Source organism: Mustela putorius, unplaced genomic scaffold (genome assembly GCF_011764305.1).
Source record: "Mustela putorius furo isolate JIRA1106 unplaced genomic scaffold, ASM1176430v1.1 tig00000107_pilon_pilon_pilon, whole genome shotgun sequence".
NCBI lineage: Eukaryota > Metazoa > Chordata > Mammalia > Carnivora > Mustelidae > Mustela > Mustela putorius.
Genome location: NW_025421284.1, coordinates 2,584,185 through 2,606,670, shown reverse-complemented (window position 1 = coordinate 2,606,670; position 22,486 = coordinate 2,584,185). Strand labels below are relative to the sequence as shown.

Below are 22,486 nucleotides of genomic sequence, written 5' to 3'. Positions count from 1 at the left end.
CATCCTGTAAAGGATCTTTGGCAGCTAAAGATTATGCCAAGACAGATGGTTAAATGGAGGAGGTTTACAATAGCCTTATTATTTTACAAGTTAAAAAAAGAAATGAGTGTACTCAATAGCATGGCTGTTGAAATCCTTGCAAAACTTGCTCCCATAATAAACTCCCACAGTATCTTCTAGCGCAAGCTGACATTGTTGACATGTGACACTAATGTGATACCTTGGAACACCCTAGATGGTGTTCTATTATTTAAGTATATTTTATATGAGAGTACTAGTAGGGAAATTGCTCAGAGGTTGGCAGTATGTTGCGGAATAGTATTTAGTTAATCCTGACACAGGAAGAGCATGTTAGCAAAGAAACAGAACAATGTTGTTTTTTACGTTATTATTATGATTTTCAGAGATGACATGATCCAGACCACAGAACTGTAGTAGGCATTGTTTAGGGACCTTCCGGAAAACACAAGACAAAATGAAACTGCTGTGTCCTTCTGTATCTGGTAAGTGGAAGCACCTGCTGTCTTTAGCCTGGGGTTCTCATTCCTGATTTTAATTTCAGATACGTATTTTTATTATCATTCAAAGGAAAGAATAGGATGATTGTGGATGTGGAATATGTGGAAATTTGGGCATATCTAATTTTGATCATCAGTTTTTAATGCAAGCTTATACTTCAGTAGATAAATCTAGATTAATATGGCAAAAAATAGAGTGCTTTTTTGTGGGTGGAGGAGTGTTCACTGTGTGGGCATTGTGTGGTGTTATCCATGTTCTACAAATTTGGCCTCATGTTGCAGACTTTACGGGCAGCATATAATCAGACGGAGAGCCTCTGTGCAGACTCCTGATCAGGATGCTACTATCCAGCTCCAAATTGCCTTTTAAAAACACTAGAAGGAAAGAACTTATTGTGAATTGGGCAGAGTATCCCATCAGTCCCCTTTAAAGACACCTGAAGTGACCTCGACAGGCCAGGGCACTTACAGAATCTTCATGGAAACAGGCAGAGTTTGGCCAAATAAAAAAGCATACCCAAAGAACCCAAAAATTCACTTTAAAAGGGTAACCTAAATCAGATATGATCAAATAAGCTTCTTCTGAAGCCTGAGCACCAGGTCCACAAGGATGTGAGAGATGCGCATCTGGCGTCACGCCACCTAGAAACAGATGGTCTTCTGTTCCCAGGGCAAGTTTGAGAAACTGTGCTTTTTAGAAAGCATGCTGAGTAACCATAGAAGATGAAAAGTTGAAGTGATGAGTATATGAAATGTCTTGATTTTTAATGACATCTTAAAAACGACCGGTAAAATAAGAAGAAATAATGGTTTGCAAATGTGAAGAGATAATCCTGTTGGACTTGGGTAGGTCTTCATAGGGACTCATCCACATCTTTAATCTAGATCTTCCCTGAAAGCAAAATGGCCAACTGGGAATTATGGGGTCTTAGAAACAGAGAGAAGTAAATGCAAAGGTTGTTTATTGGGCAAGAACTGGACCTTCAGCTCAAGTGTGCAGCCGGGAAATAAAGGTCTCATCTCACTAGGTTCTCTTCTAGTCTCTGTCTCTGCCTCTGTCTCTCTGTCTCTCTTTTTCTCTTTCTCATCTTCCTGAGCTTCCCATTGACCAACTCCAAAAACCGGTGGATGGTGAACTCCCCCAGAGATCAACTCCTGAGGCACAGAACATAGAGGAGGATGGATGGCGGAGGTTAGGTAAGCAAAGAAAGCTCATGTTCACCAGCCAACACCCCAGCCACTTCGCTGGTAGCCCATGGGGTCCCTCTACCTGCACGGGAATCCAGGATGGAATGTATGCTGCCAAGACACGGTGCTACCAATAATTAAATCTGATTCCGTTAAATTATAAGAAAGAGAAAGGTATTAGAAAATCAAGTAACATTGTCTGCACAACACAGTTTTATCCAGAAAGCTGTAGAAGACCGAGAAGACAGGAGCAGAAATAAATATGGACAGAAAGTATTTAGCCCCATATCACCCAAGGTATTGAAAGCCAATGGAGATAAAAGTTACAGAGCAATAAATTGAACACATAATGTGCCAATTATAATTCAATCAGCCAAGTAAACACATTTTCAGCTTTGCCTAAACTTGGATATAAATAAAGTATGAATGAGAAAAATTAATAACTCTGTGAATAAATTATCCACCGATGGGAGAAACAATAGCCCACACAACAAAACTAGGCACATGCAGAGGGCATGGTCACTCTGCTGTTCTAGGCTCGCATGATTGAATATAAACCATCTCATCCTGATATCCGTAGGAAAGAGTCATGAGCGCCACTGCTGGACTAAGAACTGCAGTCGGCAGTATGTGCGATTGGGGTCAGCAGGAAGTGAGGCACAGAGGACGGGATGGGGACACTGGGAGATGCTGGATAGGGGTCAGTGCCTTGGGCAAAAATAGCCTGTTAGCTGACCAGTCCCTGGGAGGGAGGAATGGAGAGGACTTGATCTAGTTGGCTGTTTCTTCCTCAGGAATCCCCTTGTTCAGTGTTTGTTCCATAAGGGAGCTAACTCGGCCACAGATCTGGGCTGCCTCGTCTGGAGTCTTTAGCAGTCACTCAGAAGGCGACTGAGAGACTCAGCGCGCGGTCGGGCGATCAGCCCCACGCTGAGGGACAGAGTTGGGCAAGCATGAAGGGCTGAGCAGACTTTTGAGGCCAAAAATATTGGAGAGGGCATATCAAATGTGCCCAACGTATAAAGTCTTAGAACACCATGATTCCAATGAAAATTCCGAATAAAAAAGAATCTCGCTTGTTAAAGTCTAAACTCTGACCTAATTTTACTAGCAGCAATTTATTTCTTATCCACACTTTTTTTTTTAGAATGTTCTTATTATCTTATTATTTGTTTGCAAGTGCATAGATAACATGTGTTACTCAAAGACAATACATTTGTCTTGGTAAGTAATAACTTAGAAAAATTCTATTACGCAAAGTTCGGATTTTAAAACGTCCTTACATGGGTTTATTCATAAATATGTTTGAGGGCTAATATAGACAGATTTAATTATGTCCCTAATTGACCACTTCTCATCATGCCATTTATACTATAAATTTTAGTATTACTGCAAATGAGAGCTAAATTCCCATATCCCCGATCAATTTCCTCCACGATCGTCCTAATCACTGTGGTTTGTATCTTTATTCCCTTATGAATGTGGATGAAAACTAAGACTATGTGATTTATAAGATCTTTTCTAGCAGCGTTTTGATCTAAGACAAACCACAAACTTTATTTAAGCCTTTACTAAATTTCCATGGCTCAAAAATCTGAAATATTACTCAGCCTGGATAAACCATTCCACACCGGAAAAATGAGTTTGCTTCGTGGTTGCCTTAGAGATCAATGATTCAGAAATATCACCCTTCAAAATCATCCCTCACACAGCCACTGGAAGGAACGATAATATTTCAGGAAATCAAGTAAAATGAAGGATTTTTTAAGCCTCTATAGGGGGGGAAAAAAAAAAGGAAAGAAAGAAAAGAAAGAAAGAAAAAGAAAAAAGAAAAAGGTCCTTACTGCCACAATGACCTTGGTATAGGGCATTTTCTGGGAAATTGATGATCCCCCTGGACGGTCAGCTCCCCCAGATGACCATGAATCCCCAGGCAATGCCCCTGTCGGCATCGCTCTTGCTTAATTCAATTATTTGTGGTTGCGGGCTTTCCTTTGTGAATATTTTATCGTGCAGTCAGGCTCCCTGACTTCCCTGTCTCCCTGCTCAATTCCATTTTTCTGATATAAACCAGCCCAGGTTTGCATTCATCTCACACACCCCAAACCATATCTAATTCACAGAGAGAAAAATAAAATGTGTCTTCACAGATGAAGATGTAGTTGTGTGGGTCTTCCGGGCAGGGGGATTTATAAACAAATTCAAACAGACTATCAATGGGCATGCATACCAGCGTCATAAGAGTGAGTTTTTATACCCAAATGACACAACACCTGTGATTTTCACTATAAGGCAAAATTTGAAAATCACAATTTAGATAAGGTTAGATTTTGGGAGTGGGATAAACATTTATAGTCTTTTAACCTACGACTGGGCTTTAAACATTAGAAGCAAGGACAGAAAAAAGAAAAAACGAAACAAAACAAAACATTGTGGCTGTGGATGGCTGTGCATGCACGTGTGTGTCTGTGTGTCTGTGTGTCTGTGTATTTGGGCCAGTATCCATAATGGTTCAAGACCACGTCCATTTAGACGTAGAGGCAGACAAGCCTGGTAGCTAACACTTCGGCTTTGTGGTCAGAGAGATCAGATTCAAATCTCAGCTCCATCCCAAGGCCAGCACGCTTTGAATTAATCATCTCTCTCCCCTGTTGGGAACCTGGGAAGGAGAACCTACATTCTCAGTGTTCTTGGGAGGGTGAACAGGAGGCCGTCATGTGTCTCGTCCTGGTGGCCGGTTCTCAGGCATATTATAAGGGGATGTATAACTCTCAATTGTGGATAAATATGGAAATGCAGGGAATGGCTTATTATAACCATACTATTCCACTTGAAACGTTTGTTTCTGTATAAGATGTTGTTCTAATAGTAAAATGGTTTATTGAATTATAAACTTCTAACCTCATTAAAATAATAACTGAATTGAAGCACTTTAAAATTAATTAGACATTTAAATGTAACATTTTGAAATTTATTAATTTTATTATATTTTATACACGTTGCCTATACTTTATTTGTGTATAAATTTTATATAATCTAATTTTTATAAGCATGACCATATTCCTACACTTAGAGAATGCAGACTCTGAATAGGTATATAATTAGTAGATGAACAACTGGGTTTTTTCCTACTGTGTTTCTGTGTCCTACCAATATTAAAACACTATTTTTGGATTTTTTTTTTCCCTTTCAGTGTAACTTCCTCAATAATGATATACATACATTAGCACATATTCCAAAACGATTGATCTATTTCTTTATAGATCTGTTACTTTAAACAACTAATATCAGCCATGCAGACAAGCCTTCCTGTGGAATCGATAGAAGGAGGACTCTGAGAGCCCCTCGCACTTAGTCCATTGCCTACATGCATGAGAACAGCCTCTTTCCCCTCCCCAGGAGAGAAATGCAGTTGCCTCCATGCACATTAAACACAAAAACTAATAAATTCCAAATGAATGATAAATGCAAGAAATATATTTCCATTGAGATATAAAATTTAGATATTTCATGTACACGGAATATTGCCATCAATGCACACATCTTATAATCAGCATGTAATATAGAACTTTGTGGAAGTGATGAGTTTTTAGTATGTATATGTTAATCAGGTGTAGGAAATGGGTTAATGCAGAGGTCACTCAGCTGTAAGATCCAGACCTCATTGAGACAATCCAGGCATCATCACATGCCGACAAAAGACCTGAGCCTTCTCTCGCTGGTAAAATTTGAAACTTAAAGATATTTCTATTGAGGTTCTGAGAGTCTGGGAAGCAAAGTGTTACTTCTGCCTTTTTATTGAATCTCAGTTTAACTTACTGAGGTTTTGTCCATACGGAGCTGTTTTCTCAATTTGGGGATTTATTAAAAAAGAATTTATCCTCTAGATTGTAGACAGAGACATTACATTAATGCTTAAGCAGGAGGAACATTAACCTGGGAAGAATGGGAGCTGTCCTCCATCTCGGCACCCAATGGACTTCCTTCTTTCTTGAATTAGATCTGAGACAGTAAATCAAGCATGAACCTTAGATTAGGACCTGCAAAACCGTACATGCGGGCCCTTCTGTAACCTGGTAAACAAGCCTTGACTATACCACTATACCACCTTTGGGTTCTCCAAAGGCCAGTGAGACATGAATACTTGTTTAGTCTAACGAGATCTGACGCCTGGGTGGCTCACTTGGTTGGACGACTGCCTTCAGCTCAGTCCATGATCCTGGAGTCCCGGGATCGAGTCCTGCATCAGGCTCCCAGCTTCACAGGGAGTCTGCTTCTCTCTCTAACCTTCTCCTTGCTCATGCTCTCTCTCACTGTCTCTCTCGCAAATAAATAAGTAAAATTAAAAAAAAAAATAAGAGTCTAATGAGATCTGTGGCGTCTTGAAGGCTCAACTGCAACACAGCACTCACAGAACGTGACTGTCTTGACCGTGCCTTGTGCCACACGAGGAGAGGGGCTGCTAGCCTCATTCCCAGATGAAAGGTAGGGTCCTTGATTAAGGAGTAGGATGCCGCTAGAGCCTGCACTCCTAAAACTACAACAATTTGCTGCAAGAGAAAAGCTGAAGTCTTCCATATTCAAACTAAGAGTAGGATTTAGGTCCCACAGAACAGAGGTTTTATTGAACTCAAAATTTTAGAGAAACCTGGTGTCCAACACATGCCAAAGGATACGTAGCATTTGGATTATTAGATAGAAAAGCAGAATCACGTTCGTGAGAAGTAGGTAAGATAAATAAATCATGCTTAGATGGCAATCTTCATTTGAACATCCCAAAAGGGATAGAGAATTTTCTTCTGTGTTGGTGCAGCGGGTGCTTGCAATAACAGAGAAAATATTGAAGGTGATTTTGATATATTTGTTTATAGTTTCACACATTCAAATTTTTAAACTCCTAAATACTCTCTTTTGTGGATAGCATGAGTGCATATAATAGTGTGTCAAGGTTTCCACTATAAATATTATTTCTCGGGGATTTATAACTTTCTCCATAAAATGTGACCCCAGGCATTAACTATCTTTTCTCAACACAGAGACTGACGTTTTTATGTGTGACTTTTCATACGCATGCTGGGATAAAGCTAGCAGTCGAGCTGTTTCTAAGCCACGTGTAATGACTGAAAACATACTAGTATTGAAGTTCAAGATGTCTACCTGAACCACATGTGCTGCAAGTTAAGAGCATTCGTAAAACGGCAGTTAATTAGTCTGTAACAGGGTCTAATCATATTTTATTTGAAAACACTTATGCGAGCCCTGCAATGGTCTGGGCGTTACTTTCTTGAGAGATGCGAGCCTCGCTCCCGGCTCTACCCTGCTCTCCTTCCTTCACACGGGACTTCGCTCGTTAAGCACAAGAGTGCTTTGTGGCATTACCGCTTTATGAGAAAGCAAAATAGAGGCATCGAGTACTTCCTATGAGAAATGAACATTGACTTTCTCTGAAGAAAATATAAATGGATTGACTTAATTGGACTTCGGGCATTGGAGCAATTAATAATAGATTGTGTCATAGTGAGGGCTTTGTTTGTATTTAAAGCAATAAATTACAAGTATTAAATGTATATTTATTTCAAGTTAAACTCATTTCTAATTGACATGTTACTTAGCCTAAGGCTTTTAAGATCTTTTAGTATAATTAAATTAATAGAAAGCTATAGATCACAGTATGATAAACAAACAGCCCAGACTTTAATATGACAGATATACAGAACAGGCTGTGTAAGTAGATCATTATTATCGGTTTAGGTTCAGCAAAAAAATGCCACCAGAATGAAAAGAAAAGAAGGAGAGAAGCTGTGGCTGTACAAGTGACATTCGTGCCCAGAATCTGACAGGCCGGCCTCAGAAATCCCAGGCTGGGGAGCAACTTCATTATGAAAATTTCTTGGTCGGATCGATGCCTTCTACCAGAAGCTCTTAAAACCCCACATCAAACATTTAAAGGTTATTATGATCACCCCAGGCTTTGAGCAGCCAAATAGCTTAATAATGTTTCATGGATCAAGGGCAGCCTCCTCCAGCTCTTATTATTTTCAAAATCTTCATATTTTAAGTATAGTCCTTAGTCCGAAATGCATATTGTTAATACTATTGCCCAAGAGGAACATGGCTTCGAGTTTTACAATTTCATGCAAACAAAGCACTCAGCATGTTTCGTGACGTCTGGCTTGCTTTGTTGTTGCCGTTGTTTTGACAATATGTTGGGAAAGAGAGCTACCATCTTCTCTAGTGTGAGGAAAAATTGAGATTTAGCTCATGTCTATAGCCCGAATTGTTTTATTTCAAATCGGAATGGTTTACTGCTGCCCATGATGTGGACCCTGGTGCATTTTCTTGGCAAGAGGGTAACTCATTTCTGAATGTGTCCTAATGGCACGTCTAGGTCTCCTGCTGCGCTGAGCTCTGTCAGGTTCTTTGTCTGTCTTGCACACCGGACTACTTGCCCCATGAGGCTAGGAGGTTTATTACTAATCTTTGTATTCCCAGACTTCATGTTGCCTTGTATAGAGTAGGGGTGTGATGAGCACCTGTCTAATGAAGGAACGCAGTACTCTTCTGGACTTTCCTACCAGTACCATGGCTCTTCCCCATGGAGCAGGTGGGGCCTGGGGAGAACAAGGCCCTCTTTGGGATAAAGCACTCTGCATGGTTGTGGGTCCTTGGCGACATTCTACTGTGGGGGGTTCTAAACTGGTTAATTACTTCTCAGCTACAATCAAATTTATGGACCCTAATGACTAAACCAGCACGTGGACTTGTCAAAACTGAAGGTGAGTATTTACTGAATGCTCATTTACATTTCTGAGTTTATGGATATCACCATTTTTAGTCCTCCAATGTTGTGTAAACAATGTTTTATGGGGTAGACAACATTGAGTTTTGTTGCTTCCGGTTTTTGATACACTAGATGCTTCAGCGGAGGTTCAGTCCTAACGTATAACTGTAGTTAGGTTTTTATTTATCCTCTGGGAGAGGGTTTTGGACATCCCTGTTCCGTCCCACCATCTCCCTGTGTGGCAGCCTGAAGAGTGTGGTGTGCTCTGTGGATTTCCTATACCATGACAACTTCCTGGGCTTGTTTTCCTGAGTAAACTCTTTCTTTTGGAATAATTTTATATTTACAGAAAAGTTGTGATTGGTATAGAGAGTTCCCACATACTGTGTACACAATGTCCCCCAGGGTTAGCCTTCTACTTCATCAGGGAACATTTGTCACAACTGGAGGACCGACAGGGACGCATTAATCTGAATTAAATCCCCAGAATGTGTTCAGGTGTCACTAATTTGGCCACTAATCTCCCTTGGTTTTACCAGTATCCTCTCCAAGGCAATGCTGTATTTTAAGGTGCTTGACCTTCTGAATGTTCATGGAGATGCTCTCCAGGACTTCCTGACACATCGCGGGTGCCTCCCACCTCGCCTCCCTTCTCGCTTTGATTATCAGCTACCCCGCGCAGGGCAGGAGAGGTCCATCTGGGTGTTCTCAGAGCACTCGCTCCGGTAATCTGTAGCACCTCCACCAAAATTCGACAAGGCTATTGTGACAGGCAAGTGAATAGGGATGGATGCTGCTTCTAACAGTTTTTCTAACTTTGTACCAGCACAGAAGGAAAACCCACCTGGAAGCAGCTTAAACGATTCTAATCAAGCTATTTGTAAGGCACCATAAGGCTACTTCCGTGATTCTAATATAATGACTTCGCTTTGCTTTCTTTTTTATGCTCTGTCTCAACAGGAAAGAACGAGGAATGAGGGTGCAGCCTCTCTGAACTGTAAATGCTTCTCACCAGGAGGAGTCAATTAAATACACAGGTACTGGCTTAAGTCGGGGGATTCACATGATGGACCAAAAAGAGGCTCCATAAGAAACACTCTGTGAAAAGTCTTATACAAGGGCCATATTTCCATAGAACCAAGTTATCGTAAATTTATAACATGAATAATTAAAAAGAACTTAAATATCTGTGTGCGAAGGTTTATGCCATTCGTTGGAACATATTCTTCAGTGTGAGAGTGTGCAGTCCCTCATCACAGAGGTGGCCCTGATTCAGCCAGCACGAAGTCTCACTCAATGCGGGGGAAGGGGGCTAGAAGTGATAGACACCTACTCTTCTAAAGAAATGGGCCATTAAAATTTAACTGCAAATATAGGACACAGTCTTGGTTTCTGAAACCTTACTCAACAATCAGGAAAGTATTCAATTTACATCTGAGACTTTAGAAAGAGATACAGAAAAATATGAAAGAGTGTCAGATCCATCAGTTATGTCAATGTATATGAATCTCTTATTTTCTTGGTCTATTTAATTTTGTGCCTAAGGGCTTTGAAACCCGCTATTCTAGAGAATAAGGCCTTTATCTGGGAGTTAAATAGGTCATTTAAAGTTACTGTTATTCTGCACAATGATTCTAAATCCAATAATCTCTGGTAAAATCCTCAAAATACATCTCTAAGTCCAATCACTTAATTATGAATTAAAAATCACACAGAGAAGTTTAATCTCTACAATTACAGTACTTCCTGGATGCTATTTTTTTAAGTTATAAATCAATTAAAATTTCAAAATTACTGAATATTATAATCTACTTGCATTTATTTATTTATTTATTTATTTTAACTTGACCGATTTAAGTGTGTCAAGCTACTGGTCGGAATTAAACTGGAACAGCCTCACTGAAAAACTATATGGAGATTCTTCAAAAAATTAAAATTAAAAATGTTACATGAACCAGCAATCCCCTTCTGGGTATATATCAAAGGAAATGAGAACAGGATATAAGAGATACTCACCCCCACCGCGTTCATTGCAACATTGTTTTCAACAGTCAACATATGGAAACACGGGATTGCGCCTCAGTGAATGAAGAGGTGACGTGCGTGCGCGCACACACACACACACACATACACACACTGGAATATTATTCAGCTATGAGAAAGAAGGAAATCCTGTCATTTGTGACCACACAGATGGACCTTGAAGGCATTATGCTGACTGAGGTAAGTCAGACAAGGAAAAATACTGAATGATCTCACATCATGTGAAATCTTAAAGAAAATTAATCTAGAAACAGAGACAAGAAAAGCGGTTTCTTGTGGCTGGCATGTGGGAGAAATAGGAAAAGGTTGGTAAAAGTTATGAACTTTCAGCTATCAGACGACGAAATTTCTGAGGAGCTATGGTGCCTGTTGTGATAACACTATATTGTATCACTGAACTTTGCCAAGAGTAGTAGAACTTAAATGTTCTCATCAAGGAGAAATAAAAGGTAAATCTCTGAGGTGATCATTGTGTTAACTAACTAAATGACGATCTTTTTCAAAACATATATATTTATTAAATTACTATGACTTACACTTCAAATACCTTAACATTTCATGTATCAATTATATTTCACTAAAACTAAAAAAAAAAAAAAGTGAAAAAATGTGACTAAAGCAATGTAATTATAGATGTTCTTCCCGATGTTTACTATCTGATATAATTGTAGTGCTCGACGATGAGTGGTTTACAAGAGACATGGCTTCGTGTTGACTATCCCTCACGATATAGAACTTACAATCAATGACACATTTTAACTGTTTTTATTTAAGAAAAGCACCGCCTTTAAGGCGGCACCCTCGAGCTTTGACCTGCTCCATAGCATGAGGACGTTGTGATGCTCAATCCAAAGAGATTCAAGGGCGACTAAACCGTACTATACGATTGTAATTGAACGCAGACCATCCATAGACCTCAGTTAATAAAGTCAGTTCAGGCACCAAAATAGATTTGCCTTGGGTTCTAAACAAAATAATGGTTTGGATTTTGGGATTGGAAAAGGTGGGTTATGTGGGCTGCTGCTTAAATTTCCCTATTGGTCCAGGATGCCATCTGGAAAGCTGCCTAATGGACGGCCGTTGGCCACAGGTATTAGAGCTTTTCAGTGAGAACCATACATGACTGAAGCAGTCGATAAAAGACAAGTACGGAGAAAATATGTGAATGAACTCTGTGTTCAATGGATTAATTGTCTCATTTATGTAATTTGTGGTTAACCTCAGTCGGGATTCTTAACATTGTTGGGTTTGTGCTTAATTCTACAGTCTTCTGCAAATCCCCACGAAACAGCACAAGAGAATGAAATCGTCAAACCCCCGGATCTTGCATCAAGATCAAGTGCCCTCTCACTCGACATAGTAAAACCAAACGGCTAGAATCCTTTCAGGAAGGTGTGTCTCGAGGCCCAACATCAAAACGTTTTTCTTTGTGTTAATCTCTAAACTAAACATATATTGTTCAAATTTACTATTAAAAAAAAAAAACTCTTTAAGTACGAAATACATAACTAAAACTGGTTTAAATAAGACAAGGCCGTTAGAAAGAGTTCTGTACTTTTTCTAAAACAAATGTTGGATTTTTACTCACCATTCCAATTAGTATAAGCAACTAAGATGACATGACATTTTTTTAAAGTTCTTATGATGGAATAATTTTGAATTTTGAAAGAAGTTACAAAGCTAGTACGGAGTCCCATTTACCATTGTTTCAGATTCTCCCAATGGTCACTTTGTATATGACAATGCCAGAGCTATCAAAAGGAAACAAATAATATTTATATAATACTCCTAACTAACAATGAACTATATTTGGATTTTACTTTATTTATTTATTTTTTTAGTTATGTGCTTTTTTTCTGTTCCAAAATCCAATCTAGGTTTCTATACTGTCTTATTCAGCATGCTCATCAGCTTAGGTATGCCTGATGTTTTCCAGTCACTAAAATAGAGTTGTACATTTAGGGGAAGAAGACCATAAGGCTGAGGTGCCTTTTCATGACTTCCCATCAGGGGGTTCACGGTGGTCCCATGGCACTGCTGGTTGTGTCCACCTCGGCCACCTGGTCCAGGACATGTGCCAAGGTTTCTCCCCTGCAAGCCACTCTGTTTCCCTCCAGATTCCTGTTTGGGAGAAAGTCAGCGAGTCTGGTCCATGACAGTCCATTAAGTCTACCTTCTACAGGGGATGTATTTACACATTTTGGAATTCTTCTCTAAGAAAGATTGTGACACATTATTTTAAAATGAATGAACACTTTTAATATTTTTAAAGACTAGATCTATTTATTTGTCCGAGAGAGAAAGGGAGAGAACCCGAGCAGGGGGAGCAGCAGGTGGAGGGAGAGGGACAAGCAGGCTCTCCGCGGAGCAGGGAGCCCAATGCGGGACGCGATCCCAGGACCCCAAGATCATGACCTGAGCCGTAGGCAGAGGCTTCACCTACTGAGCCACCCAGGGGACCCAAGAATTAACAATTTTTTTTTTTTAAAGATTTTATTTATTTATTTTACAGAGAGAGATCACAAGTAGGCAGAGAGGCAGACAGAGAGAGAGAGGAGGAAGCAGGCTCCCTGCAGAGCAGAGAGCCCGATGCGGGACTCGATCCCAGGACCCTGAGATCATGACCTGAGCCGAAGGCAGCGGCTTAACCCACTGAGCCACCCAGGCGCCCCAAGAATTAACAATTTTTATGTAGAAAGTATTTTGATGATTTGCCAGCAGCCACTGCGCCACCCACTTCCCAAACTCCGCTCTTATAACCCCTTGCAGGTGTCCTCCTTGTCACACTGAAAAGCACAGGAAAGCCAGCTAGTGACAAATCTTTCAGAGATAAAAATAGGATTCCTTTATTTTCTCTTCCATGTACGTTGTCAGCATAAACCAAGATAACTGAGTAGAAACATCATTCTGAGGGAAACAGAGGCAACATGAAAATCCCTTCTGGTAGGATGAGAGCCGAGCATGGGCTTGGGCTCTCCTGAAGCAGGCTGCTGTTCACCTGATCCCAATACAATAATTCTACAAACCTTCCAATTCCAATACAATAATTCTACAAATCAAATTCTACAAAATTTTCTCTGGGAAAATGTGATATCTATGAAGCCAATGTTGGCTAGTGATATTAAATCATTAAGATTTTTTAATTCAGAGTGGTCAGAATAAACATTACCATATGGTATAATTTGATAAAATTTCGCTTAAAATCTCTACTAGTCTTTGAAGGGCACTACATTTTGTGAGTTGTTTCTATTAAAAAAAATTGATTTTAAAAGAAGCTAAGATAAAAATATGGTATTGTATTAGTTATCTATGGCTGCATAGCAAACAATCACAAAATTATGCAGCTTAAACAACACGTATCCATGTCAGCCTTTTGTAGGTCAAGGGTCTGGACATGCTTCCTCTGGTTGACCTGCCTCATGTCCTCTCAGGGTGGTGGTCAGGACTCAGACCTCATCGGCACTCACCTGGAGAAGAGATTGCTTCCAAGCTGATACGCACAGTTGTCGGCCATATTTATTGTCTCGTGAGATGTTTGAAGAAAAAAGTCTAAGTTCCTATCTTGCCGGTGGCCAGAGACCCATCCCAGTTCCTCAGCTTGTAGGTCCTCTCAACAGACCAGCGTGAGAGAGAGTCTGCTAAAAAGATGGATGTCACAAAATTTGTAGCCCAGTAGGAAAAAAAAATACAGACCGCCAAGTCTGAGAACATCAGAAGGCAACGGTCACTGAGGACCACGCTAGAGCTGCTTCCAACACGTGGTTTCATACGAAGCAAGTTCTCGGCTTCGTTAGCTACCAAGCTCTGCGTTACAGTTATGCGTAGCTCTTGTTCTGAATAAACTCGATATTTAAAATAAAACTTGCAAACTTAGTAAAGAAGAACAGTGATTTGTTAAGGTTTATCAGGGAGGCTACACGTGAGTTATTGTGGAGGCAGTCCGTCATAAACAGAACAGCAGTAGCCTTGTCGCATTGGATACTGTGAGTCGCTCCCTGAAGAAAGAAGGGGCGGCCAGAAGAGGTTTCGATGGCATGGCGCAACGAGATCCAGCCAGGAGGGAAACGCGTATGGCTCAATAAAGCAAAGGATGAGGCAGAAAAAGGTCTAATTGAGAGAGGGAGAAAAGAGGGGAAAGCGTCTTCTGGTCGAGAAAACAGACTCGCCGGCAGCGCTTCCCGTGCAGCCCACCCATTCCTGCAGCTGCCCCAGGACTCCCCTCTACGGAAGAGCGGGGTTTGTCCTGCTGGGCCTGCGGTCGTGTGAGACCCTTCCAGTATTTCTTCCATGGAAGCCCCGCTTACCAGGACCTCCGAGTCTGCGTCTAACAGATGAAGAGAATGGGCGCAAACGGGCCTTTTGTCTGTAGCCTCGGAGCCTGCCCACCACGGAAGGTCTATCAGAGCTTCCAGAGAAAGAAGATCCTGGGGGAGGGGCCCGGGAAGACTAAGGGCAGCTATTCTAGGAGTGTTCAAGAAGTGCTGTTGGCTCGATTTAGTGTAGCTGATTCCTCTGACGCTACCACGTCCCCCTCCTGAAAAACACTGTTCTTTATTGAGGTTTGGTTTGCACGCAGGTCCTGGCCCTCCTCACGAGACTAGACCAGAGAGCGCTCTCGTGATCCCATCGCTGTGTCCACTTCAAGGATGTGGTTGAGAACACGCCATCATCGCGGGCTCCCTTTAAGAAACCTGGACTCATCCTTGAACCAGAGTCAGTCGTGGGCCTCCTGAGCACCCTGTACTTACTGCTGTTTGTTTTCTATTGCACAAACACTGCGGGAGGACTGAGCAGGCTCTTCTCATTCTCCTGGCCATGGAAACCATCAGAATAAACCCATGCCCATCCCTCGCAAGTTTATGGATATTTATGAAATGCATTTTTATATTTGCTTTCTTCTTAACTCTTAAATGTATCTTTCCAGTTTCGTCTCCTTCCATGTTATATAAATCGCCTTGCTTTAGAGTATGGTGCCCTTATAAACTATATTAATGTATTTTGGCAGTCTATTGAGAAAACAAGATTATTTAGTTTTAATTTTGAAGTCAGTGGATCTCCAATCTGGGATTAATAAGATGACACAGTGAGCATATAAAGAAAAATAACATCAATTTATATCTGTTTTTGTGTAACAAGTTATATCCATATTATTTATAAAACTAAAAAACACAATATTTAGGAAAAGGACCCTTGGGGTGCCTGGGTGGCTCAGTGGGTTAAGCCTCTGCCTTCGGATCAGGTCATGATCCCAGGGTCCTGGGATCGAGACCCGCACTGGGCTCTCTGCTCAACGGGGAGCCTGCTTCCTCCTCTCTCTCTACCTGCCTCTCTGCCTACTTGTGATCTCTCTCTCTGTCAAATAAATACATAAAATCTTAAAGAAAAAGAAGAGGAAAAAAAGAAAAAAAGACCTTTACTAAGCCATGGGATCCAGGACCCTCATTCTCTCCATAGTGTCTAGAGGTCATAACCACGTGGTATATCAAGGAAGATCTGTATGTGCAGATTGGGTGGGCTTAACACATCTCAAAAATTATTAAAAATACACACAGACTTTTTGGTGCTGTCTTTGGATTTCAAAGATTAAAATATACTAGAAACATCCATTTAACAACATAAATTAAACAGATACTGACCTGTTCCGTCTGCAGACGTCTCCACACAGGAAAATGCAAAGAAGACACAAAGACAGCGCACGGAGTTGGAAAGCGAACATCACACGTTTATATTCTGTCAGGTGTGAAGACAAGAGAAATGTGTTTTAAGGCATGAGCAACCTGAGAATACAGCTCTCCTGAGTAATCTTCTTGAAAAGTGTTTCTCATTCTTCCAACTATTTTTTAAAATCCCCTGATTAGCAATTCTTCCCCGTTACCCAGACTTCCTCAGCTCTGATCCCTGGATGCCGTCTCTATCAGAGATGATCCCATGGTCCAAAATTATAATCCTTAAGGTCACACACAGCTCTGCTTCTTCTTCCTGGGTCAGCTCACAGACTCTGGGTAAGTCCACAGCTCTATCCTCTCTGCTGTGCTTTGCCATGAGACATGCTTGACAAACTATCACACAGCCAACTTTTTTTTTTTTTTAAAGACTTTATTTATTTATTTGACAGAGAGAAATCACAAGTAGGCAGAGAGGCAGGCAGAGAGAGAGAGAGGAGGAAGCAGGCTCCCTGCTGAGCAGAGAGCCCGATGCGGGACTTGATCCCAGGACCCTGAGATCATGACCTGAGCCGAAGGCAGCGGCTTAACCACTGAGCCACCCAGGCGCCCCACACAGCCAACTTTGATGAGGCTTTCATGCCAAGCGGGGTGAGGAGACAGCGCGGCACAGTCTAGGTTGAGAATGTGGGGACCGTAGCCGGCATCCAGGGTAGTGGATCCTGTGCATCAGGGAATGCAAAGTCAAACCACAATGAGGTGCCGCTACACACGCACTGGAATGGCTAAAATGAAAAGCCTGGGCCACACCGAGTGTTGGCAAGGGTGTGAGGGGGTCTGGACTCTCACTCACACATGGTAAAATGTAAAGTAGCACCACTAATGTAGAAAACAGCTTGATAGTTTCTTCATGAGTGAGAAATACCTCTCTTATACCCAGCGCCCCACTCCTAGCTCTCTACCCAAAGGAAGGGGCAATAGAGCCCACACAAAAATCTCCTTGTGCGTGGATGTTCCTAGCAGCTCTATCTGTGAGAGCCAAAACATGGAAGAAACTTGAATGTCCTCCAGAGGTGCACAAATAAGTTGTGGTATGTCCACACAACAGACAATGGCTCAGCAAGATAAAGATGAATCAACTAGGGACACATCCGGACTGTGGGTAAATTGCAAGATTTACCCATGTGAGTGAACCGAGCCAGCAACAAAGACCAATGCATTCTCATTCCATTTATGAAACCCTGGGGAGGCAACCTGATTCACACTGACAGAAAGGAAATTAGAGGTTGCTGTGGGAGAATGTGGGGATGGAGAGAAGAAGGAGTAAGTAAGCACGAGGCAGGCTAGGAAGTGCTGCATGTGTTCACAGGTTGGAGTCTGGTGATGCTGTGATGGGCATCGACATACATTGGAACCCATCCGGTTGAGCGCTTTAAACGTGTGCGGTCACACCAGGTGTTTAAAAAACTGGGCAGCCTATAGTTTCTAACCACAACCTAAAATTGTTAGGATTTCAAAACAAAGCATTAAATTTTTAAATGGTGGAAAATAAAATGCTGTCCAGAAATTATTATCAAAACAAGTCACTACCCCTTGATCACTGAAAAGCGAATTATTTCAGTTTCAAGCCACATAAACAGTAAGTTCCCAACCAGTGGCATGCCTTCAGAACCATCAATAAACAGACCATATGCTGCCTGATCCCAGTGTCTGGAAGCCAGAGAAACAAGGCATGGCCACGGAAGAGAAGCAGCCGGCCATAGTTATGAGGGACGGTGCAGACTGGACACAATACTATGAGGTTGAAGATAGACATCGACACTTTCAAACACCCTCTAAACCAACCACTGTATTCTTCAGAAATGAAAGCACCACTGACTTCAAAAAGTGACTGCTTGGGGCCCCTGGGTGGCTCAGTCCTTGAGCGTCTGCCTTTGGCTCAGGTCATGATCCCAGGGTCCTGGGATTGAACCCTACGTTGGGCTCCCTGCTCAGCAAGCCTGCTTCTCCCTCCCCCTCTGCCTGCTGTTCCCCCTTCTGTTTTCTCTCTCTCAAATAAATAAATAAAATCTTCAAAAAAAAAAAAAAAAGTGACTGGCTATGTTAACATACAAGTAGACTAAATGAGAACCCTGACCAGGATCACCAAGTCCTGAGATTAAATACCCAAAAATGTAACTTCTACTTCTGCCTCAAAATCAAAATCAATCTCTTAAAACAGCATAGTACAATGTAATGCAATGCAAATAATAATTTTAAAAATATGACAAGGAGGGCGCCTGGGTGGCTCAGTGGGTTAGGCCGCTGCCTTCGGCTCAGGTCATGATCTCAGGGTCCTGGGATCGAGTCCCGCATCGGGCTCTCTGCTCAGCAGGGAGCCTGCTTCCTCCTCCTCTCTCTCTCTGCCTGCCTCTCTGCCTACTTGTGATCTCTCTCTGTCAAATAAATAAATGAAATTAAAAAAAAATATATGACAAGGAGTATCTTTATTAAACTAGAAGCTATTAGATACTTAAAGATAAATGTTCAGATGTTCTTACTACAAATATTATCTAAAATGATTTTGAATGTTTCAGTTTATACTATGAGAAAAATAAAAAAAGTTACAAATGTTACCCATAAAAATAAATTATTATTTATGAATAATTTAAATGTGTGTTTGAAAAATTCGAGAGGATCAACTGGTAGGATTAAGATCCCTGGTTGCAAGATAACTATTTAATATTATGCAAAAAAAGCCCATTCCCAATAGTGACAAAAATATGTACACATAGAAACCAACTTAACCACAGGAGTGAAGGACCTATAGAAACAAGACGGGGTACTCCAGCAAATTACAGGAAAGGGGGTGAATCTACGTAAGAAGCTAAAATGAATATTTCTAAATGTCAATTATTCCCACATGAATCTTTACTGTAATACAAATACAATACAACATTGAATAGGATTTTACGTGAAACCTGGCAAAATAAACATCCAACTATTTCTGCAAGAGAGGCGAGGAATCCATTCGACAGACACAGTGACTGTTTTCAGTATCCCCTACCTCCTTAAAGTAGCACCGGAACCAGAGAATTTGGAGAAGTGGTAAAAACAAAAAATCTCTGGGCCAAGTAATCTTTCATTTTCAGCTGTTGTAAAAAGAATGAGTTCTCTTTTTGAAGCCAGTGTAACAAGAATCTCAGGCATCGTCAAAGAAAAGCACAGACCATGCTTTTATATAAATACAAATTTGATGGAGCACTGGGTGTGGTGCAAAAACAAAGAACACTGTTACGGTGAAAAGAAATAAAAACAAAACCAAAAACAATAAATACAAATTTGAAAAAATCAGCAACAGATCCATAAGTTAAATACAAACACACTATGAACAAGTAAAGGCTATTTCAGGAAAATATTTTACTATCCTAAGAGCTGACATGGGTTGGAGTTTCTTGATCTTGCTAAAAGCTGAAAAAAGATACTTAATAAACTACAGTATTTCTTTCTGATAACAAAGACTAGAGCAGAAAGAATCTTTTATTACAATAACAGGTGAACACATTGAAATTCAACATGAACCATACTCAACAAGGAAAAACCATGACATTCAAATTCAAGTAAAGAGCAAGAAAACATTGCTTATTTCCAGGCAACAGTTTTTGGTGGGTGTGTGTGGGGGTGGGGGGGTCTTAGCCACTGCAGTGCAGCGGAAAAGCAAAGAAATCACCTGCATGAATGGGGGGGGGGAGCTTCAGGATGGTTATCATTCTGGTGGGATCACCAGGTGGAATTCTGAAGACACTCTTCAAGAGCTTTTGGAAATGAGAGAGCTTAGTTGCGAGCCGGACAAAGATAACTCCCAACAGGGTGTGTGGATCTGGAGAGCTGGGCCGGTGGGAAGGTGAAGCCCTCGCTCAACCAAAAATAATAAGCAGATTGAGGAAAAAACAAAATCAAACAAAACAAAATCAAAACGAGAAAGTGTGGACAAGAAGCAAGAGGGAACCATGCCAAGGGAGTGTAGGCAGAGAAGAAGGGGCTGTAGGAAAGTCCGCAAGAGGGCGAGAGAACATTTCCGTTTGCTCCTCGCAGAGTCCCGGGCCGCCGGGCTGCAGGGGGTCCCTGAGATCCGGGGCCGGTGGGCCCACGGCTGGCACGCCCAGCCAGACCCTTCCTGGTGGCGAGGGTTTGCACCCAGGGCAGGCACCCAGGGACGCCCGCAGCGGGTGTTCCCTCTGCCGCGGGCTCGAGCAGGACTGACGCGCCAGCGCCCGCTCACCCCCACTCGCTCTCACACGCCGTCTAACGGAGCCTTCCTCGTCCGCCCCTCTCGGGATCTGCCTCTCACAGGACTGGGCTCGCACACAACGACCATGATCTGTTCGTATTCCAATCTGACAAAAAGGGCACGTGTTTCCAGACAGCTATGAAGGTGCCTGAGAGTCACCTGTGGGCGGGCCTCTGAGCTGCGCCCTGCAGCGGCGGGTGCCGTCGGGGGACCTGTTGAGCTGCTAACGGCGCCACTGCTAGGCGGACCTCGCCAGGTCGCTGGCCACGGGGAGCCCCGGAGGGAACGCATCCTGTCCTGGGGGACTCTGGGTGGTTCTCCATCCCTGAGTCACTGAGGCCCACGGTCCCTCGCCACCCGCATGGCGCAGCGCAGGTGCCGGTGGAGGGGAGCGCAGGTGCTCTGGGCCGGGAGGTCTGGCCGGCGCAGTGGAGGCTGTGGGCGGAGCCCCTTCAGAGGACGACGCTGCCCATGGTCGGGAGAGCAAGGCCTGCCTGGGTGACAGCCACGAGGGACAGACAAGAGATGACGCAGGGCTTGGCGGAAGACCCAAGGCAGTGAGGGGTTGGCGGGAGAGGGCTACGAGGGAGTCTTGCGGGCTGGATCCCCTCCTTCCCCGAGTCCGGGCACGCGGGCCCTTCTGGGTGTGTGCAGGGAGCGCAGGGAGCGGAGGCAGGGCCCGTCTGGCCAGTGTCCAGGGCTCAGGTCCGCCGCCGCCGCCAGTGTCCAGGGCTGGCCAGTGTCCAGGGCTCAGGTCCGCCGCCGCCGCCAGTGTCCAGGGCTGGCCAGTGTCCAGGGCTCAGGTCCGCCGCCGCCGCCAGTGTCCAGGGCTGGCCAGTGTCCAGGGCTCAGGTCCGCCGCCGCCGCCAGTGTCCAGGGCTGGCCAGTGTCCAGGGCTCAGGTCCGCCGCCGCCGCCAGTGTCCAGGGCTGGCCAGTGTCCAGGGCTCAGGTTCGCCGCCGCCGCCCCCCGCGGGTCCGCTCAGCCGCGCCATTTCCTGCTCAGGGAAGACAGAGGCGGCGGAAGAGCTGAGAAAATTGAACTCTGTGAACTCCCATCGCGCCCTGTCCCAAAGCCGGGGATCGGGCTTCTTTGTCGGGCGGAGTCTAGGGCAGAAGGGGAATTCTTCAGGTCGGCGCAAACCACCAGTCTTGGAGGCACATAAAGGAAAATCACACTGTGGTGGCGCCACACTTGGACTCACCAGGTTTTTGTATGAATACATACATACATACGGACTTATTGATATACAAACAAACTAGTGTCTTCCACAAAATATTTTTTTTATTTTTTTAAAGATTTTATTTATTTGTGAGAGAGAGAGCACAAGAGCGAGCACAGGCAGACGGAGTGGCAGGCAGAGACAGACAGAGAAGCAGGCTCAAGGAGCCCGATGTGGGACTCAGTCCCTGGGCGCTGGGATCATGACCTGAGCGGAAGGCAGCTGCCTAACCCACTGAGCCACCCAGGCGTCCCAACAAAATATTTTAAAATCCAACAAAATAATCCTTTGGATTCCCTTCCAGAAGTATCTAATTATTTTTAAAACAATAGACTCTATGGAAATTTGATGATATTTTGCTTTTTAAAAATTCCATCAATATAACTATTTATATTATAGTTTTCCTGAGTCTTTGAGCCAGAAGCAAATGCACTCCTGCTTCCTGAATGCAAATATAATCATTAATTTCAACTAAACTTTATACAACATAGAAATGCAGGGCAGTCCAATTCCCTGCTGAAGGAAGAGGCTGCCAGAAGGAAAAATTAGAAGTCCCTGACCTAAAGCACTGTTAAAAACATTTATTTATGCACCTAAAGATTTCACTTATAATTGCTTATAATCTCCTGAAAGGGAATGAAGCTTTCCTGTGCAGATGGCAGGGTTTTGCCCCATTTTTCACACGATAAATGCCTCTGAGAGTCACCTTCCTGAGTTCTAGAACATCCATGAATCAGGAGCAGCTGATGCTGGACAGGCAAGCTGACTTCTGTCACCTTCCGATAAATGGATCGAGAGGGAA

The 22,486-nt window shown here is 42.8% G+C and overlaps 1 long non-coding RNA gene across 1 annotated transcript; it reads left to right on the top strand.

The window, feature by feature from the left end:
* The first annotated feature begins 206 nt into the window (after positions 1–206).
* LOC106007384 lies at positions 207–12,592 on the top strand. The gene is made up of 3 exons (XR_001182089.2): positions 207–503; positions 9,448–9,524; positions 11,797–12,592. It is a non-coding gene; the product is annotated as an uncharacterized LOC106007384 (long non-coding RNA).
* Positions 12,593–22,486: the final 9,894 nt, after the last annotated feature.